Consider the following 6,202-nt stretch of genomic DNA (forward strand, 5'->3'; position numbering starts at 1 on the left):
GAGATTATATATGAAATCTCCATCTTGTCTTTGTTGATATAACTTGACAAATGTAGGTGGCTAATAAATAATTTACACCAGATTGAAACTGATCATATAGAATGTGTACACAATAATTGATCAAACTAATTAAAAGCATTGACATGTACAAAATAATTCGAGTGACATATGCCTTACAAATGATTATGTTTGAAATATATAATAATTATATACGTTTATTAAATAAACTTATCTTATATATATAAATTTACTAATCCTCACGAATTAAGAGCATTCATAAATCGAATACATGAGATATTTCACATATGTTTAGACAATCGAAAAACATATTACATGAATTTAGATTCAAAAATTTTAACCTAATAAAACAGAGAAATATATTCAAATGTATTATTCTAAATTGCATCTAACTTCATGTGATAAATTACTATTGGATAACTAGGTACGTTGTATAAAAATAAGTGTATGTAATCCGAGGAGAACCTAAGTATTTTTCGACAAAAAAAATGAAGAAAGAGAGAGATTGGGAGAAAAATGATGGTTAATTGCCCTATTCAACAAGTAACTCTAGCAAAGAAGGGAGGCAGAGAGGACATCTCAACTCAATATCTCAGGTTGAAGGTTTGAAATATTGAAGCAACCAAATGCTAACGTCATTCATGTCATATTCTTTTTTAGCTAATTATTTTTTTTAATTAAAAAGACTATTTTTTTTCTCAAAAAGTTAATATTCAAAAGTACTAGGAATATATCACAAAAAGATCAAAACTTTTTGACACCCAAAAGTGTCTCTATTTCACTTCTCACCATATTTGAAAAATAATAATAAATAAATAGATAAAAAGTGGGAATTATAAACAGCTTATTTAAAATATATTTGTAAGTCTAGACCGAATTAAAAAAAATCATTTTTTTTAAAAAAATAATATATATATATATATATATATAATATAGACACACACAATCGAATCTTCTTGCCAAGTTCCATATTTTTTTTAAAAAAATAAATAAATAAATAAAGATATATATATATATATATATATGATTTTAGTCCATGATTTGGTGATTGGAAGTAATAAAGTGATCCTCCTACATAAAATAAGAAGTGGGGTATTGGAAATAATAAATAGAAAGTAGAGGGATATTGATTATTTGGTCAAAATAAGAATTGAATTGGAATTGAATTGGAGTTGCATTTGTTAGAGAAAACGGTGGCGTTTGGTAAAGCTATAAAGAATGGAGAAGGACTTCAACATTAATTATTAATTATTAAGGGCATATGGATGGTGCTGACTTGGTCTTCTCTTAATTTCTTTCTTTTTTTTTTAATCCCAAAAAAAATATTTTTAGTCTCTAAATTTTGGATAGAGATGTCTATTTTTTCGTAAAAATCCACCCGTAATAGAACAAGAATTTTCCATTTAGGCGACGAATGGAGGAGATAGTGAGGAAAAAATTTTTCATAAGCCAAATAGGGACGGGAACGAAGAATCTCACCCATTAGCATCTTTTTAATTTATTATAATAATTTAATGTTATGTTATTGTTATTATTATTATTATATAAATATTATATTTAAATTTCAAATTTTATTGTTTTGATGGTCAAGTTAATGAATATGTATAAACTAATGTAAAAAAAACGAATATATTTGAATCGAACATTTAAATTTAGATTATATATATGAATAATTTGATGGGTAATTGTTTCCTTCTACTAGAAAATTTGAGTAATTTCTCTTTGAATTCAAATTGTTCATATGGAATTAATCATATAAAAAAATTAGTGAGAAATTTAACTATTTAATTAAATTTTTTTCTAGAGTAGTGATTTAAGCTAATTGATTTTTTTAGAAAAATAACTAAAGTGAAAAAATTTTCATTGAAAATCCTTGCTCCAATCCCTGTAAAAATTTTATAGGAATGGAGAATGAAACGTTGGTGGAGACGAGGATAAAGAAGTCATCCTCAGCCCCGCTCTGTTCAGTGGACATTTCTAGTTTTTTTGTCTAGTTTCCATTTAGTCTCTAGGTTTCAAAATATTGTACATTTAAGTCTTGTTTGATAACCATTTGGTTTTTTTTGTTTTTATTTTTGAAAATTAAGTCAATTTTATCCACATTTCTTATAATGATTTGCATATTTCTTAAGTACAATGTTTGAATTTTTAGCCAAATTCAAAAAATAAAAACAACTTTTTAAAAGCTACTTCTTTTGGTTCTCAAAATTTGGCTTGTTTTTTAAACCATTAGTGAAAAGCAGATAACAAAGGAAGAAATTTAGAAGTGGGAGTAGTGTTCATAGGTTTAGTTTTCAAAAACAAAATAGTTACCAAACGGGACCTTAGTTTTTAAGTTTTGAGTTTGGTTTTAATTTAATTAAGTCCGTAGGTTTCAAAATGTTACAATCTTATCTTTAAGATTTTAGTTTTCTTTTAATTTTATCCCTAGGGTTTCAAGATTTACAATTTTAATCTCTATTTTTCATTAAATACTTACTTTTGGTTATTAATATTAATGTTTATTAATTAGTTTAAAATAATTATGAAAATTTAATTTTGATAGTGATGAAAAATATTGAAACTTAATTAATCAAACTTCTAATTATTTAATAGACATTAACACTAAAGTGGAAAAAAACAAGTAATTAGTAAAAAATTGAAGTTAAAAGTATAAATCTTCAAACATAGGAATAAAATTGAAACAAAATTCGAATCTCAAAGGTAAAATTGTAACATTGTGAAACTTAAAGACTAAATCAAAATCAAACTCAAAATTTAATGACTAAATAGAAACTAGATCTAAAATTTATGGACAAAAAATAGGAACATTTTCAAAAATAGAAAAATAAGAGAAACTATTTAAAAAAAAATAGTAAAATTTAATCTTCTTTTATAGAAGCTGACAGATGAGAGGTTGATAGAAGTCTATCAGTAATAAAACTAATAGAAGGTTATCAATGATACTATGAGTGATAGAAACTAAGTCTATCACTCTATCAATATCTACAAAAGTCTATCAATATCTATCAGTGATAGAACTTGATAGAAGTCTATCATTGATATAGTATAGTCAAGTCTATCAATGATAGATGCTGATAGAAGTCTATTAATGTCTATAAATGTTTTTTTTGTTATTCTTATAAATAGTTTGACATTTTTTTTATTTATGAAAATTTTTTAAACAAATATTTGTTTTTTTCTTTTTCTATTTATTGAAAAAAAAAAGAGAGAGAAATTAATTTTGTTTTGGTTTGTGTTAGTACGAAACATCACAATCCCACAGTTCCATACATATTTCAGCGGTGGCCCATTCCCATCCAGCACTTCGATTCCGACGAACCGCCACTTTCCGGCCGTCGTTTCTATTTCTTATTTGTCTGCCGACTCTTTAATTCTATCTCTTTTATTTTTTTTTATTACTTTTTTATTTTTGATTTTGTTGTTTTCTAGTGAAAGATATTTGGGTGTGGAGTGGAGTGAAGGCGAGTGTTAAAAGATAATGACAAATTAGATCGAGACGACTCGGATCAAACGTGGCCATGATGGCTAAGGTCAAGGAAGAAGGAAAGTAGTCAATTGAACCTTTTCTATTTTAGATTGAAAAATGTTTTTTTTTTTCCGAAAGTTATGTTTAATGGATTTCTAAACTTTAAAAATGGTAGTTAATATAATTTTTCAAAGAATTTAAGTTGATAAAATTTTGAACTATTTAATTAAGTGTCTAAATTGTGTCGATTTTGTGTGAATTTTTTTGTGTAGGTAGGAATGTGTACATTTTTCTTTTTAATGGTTGAGTTTTTTTCTCAATGTGTTCCCATATATATTCTTTAAAAAGAAAATTTTAGTTTAGCCTTTTATGTTTCAATGTTTTTCAATTCTTTTTTACAAATATATAAGAAGGGAGAATCCAACCTCTAAATTGAAGGCTCTTTTTAGTGATTTTCAGTTATATCCTCGTTGTTGAAAATTGTTAAATCCGTTTGTAAATTATTTGATAAGAAATTAGGTCACTTAAATGATAAAAATTTATGATCGATCTTCCAAGATTTTTAGAAAATTGACAAACTTTTCGATTTTTTTTTCTCTCTTAAGCAAACCCAATTCCTCCAATTTTCAAATAACTCAATTATCACTAACAATATTAACAATGGGGAATAGTGTTAAAACTTAAAAGAAGTAAATGAAATCTTTTTAAATCACATATGCTAAAATGAAGAACACTTAAACATATAAAATTATTTATTTAGCTTTGTGTCTAATAATCATTTTAACTTTTAAAAAATGTTTAATATGGTATTATTTTTAATTTCGTATCCACAACAGAACTTTATTTTTGTAATGGGATAATGGTGAGGCAAGAGATCAAACTACCCATCAATATGACAATTAATGTCTCATCCATTGAGTTATGTTCGAATTAACAAAAAAAATAGTTAAACACAAAATTGAAAACTCAAATTTATTAGGCATCTTTAAAGTTCATAAACCTTTTTAGAAAAGAAATTAAAAGTTAATTTTATATAATTCTAAAGCTTATAAAATACTAGCCAAAAAGTTCAAAACTAAAGTCTTATTTGCTAATTACATTTGGTTTTTTATCATTGAATTTTTAGTTTTTAAAAATAACTTGTATACACTGTTCACATATTGATTTCTTTATTTTGTTATCTACTTCTTAGGAGTGTTCTAAAAAACAAAATCAAATGGACTTTTTTAAAAAAAAAAAAAAAAAAATCAGCAAATAAATAACTTATGTCAATTTCTAGAATTTGGTTTAGAAACAAACATTTAGCTAAGAAAAATAAAAATCATTGTAAAGGACGTGTAATAGTAGAAAACAACTTAATATTCAAAAACCAAATAATTATAGAATAATATTCAAGCTTGTAATTTAATCGATGACGGGATCCAACGATAAGATTTTGCGACTTATTTTCCAATTTGTATCTTGAAAAAGTTAGAAAATAAAACTTTGTCCAAGTGTTGTACCACCGCCCCCACCTCGGCCGGAGGAAGGGAGGGTCCACCGGCGGCGGTGGAAATTAATGAAACAATAGAGGAGAGAGGTTTAAAAATAAAGAAGATGAAGGGATATTGACTGTCTGAGTCTGACCACGACCATGACTCTGACAATGGGTTGACCTTCTGACTTTTACATTAAATGTTTGGTTCTTCTTACAAACACAAACACACTTCAACCACCACTAACCAATCCAAAATCTTTTCCCTTCTTTTTTTTTTCCCCCATTATTTTGCTCTGTGTTATGATTGTTTGTTATGTAATATGTAGCTTTCTCTTTCTTTCATATGCTGTGTTGTAATGGTGGGGGAGGTGAAGCAGGCTTCCCGTGATTGATTCTGTACATTTTTTTTTTGTTTTCTGCCACTCATTGACTTTCATAAAATCCCACATTTTCATTATAAACAAACAAGTTACAAGTTTGTTCATGTGATTCGCTTTTCTCTGTTTTTGTTTCTTTCTTTCTTTCTTTCTCTTCATACCTTATGATTTTCCATTTTATTTTGTCTTTTTCTTGAACCTTATCTATCGTAATCACTCAATTTCGACTCGGAGATTTGGATTTTTTGAGTTAGAAGAGTAATCTTCTATGTGATGTAATGATGTTTTGCATTGGAGAACTCTAAGTTAAGTCTTGTGGATTTCTTTATTCCAGATTATGAATTTGTTAGTTACATAAACTCGAGCATTCGAAACCTACATTTTGTATTAGACATTGAATTTTCATAAATCATAAGATCCATAGAACATGGCTAAGTTACACAAATCAAAGTTCATAGGTTGCACAAACCCAAGCTTCCCAATCCCAAACTTCTCTATGAGTCAAAGTCGGTCATCTCCTAAATCATCTTTAAAATCATTAGACAATCAAAATTACATAGATTGGTGTGGGATCTTCAACAATTATAACCAAAACACCTATATAATACAGCAAAAACTCACACCATTCTCTGAGAAATTTTCTGCACAAGATCGATCCTTACATTATAAACCCGACCACTAAAATGACCAGTACTCCCCTATTAACTCATGACTTTCAAATGCGGTGGTGGTAGCTCTATTTCATTTAATAAAAATGGGCCAATGTTGAACTAAAAAGCTATTCTACAAACGGTAATGCTGACAAATGAGAAAACTGGCTTCTCTTCTTCTATTTCCTTCTCGCATGCAATCTCCTATAAT

Source organism: Benincasa hispida, chromosome 11, assembly GCF_009727055.1.
Source record: "Benincasa hispida cultivar B227 chromosome 11, ASM972705v1, whole genome shotgun sequence".
NCBI classification, from domain to species: domain Eukaryota; kingdom Viridiplantae; phylum Streptophyta; class Magnoliopsida; order Cucurbitales; family Cucurbitaceae; genus Benincasa; species Benincasa hispida.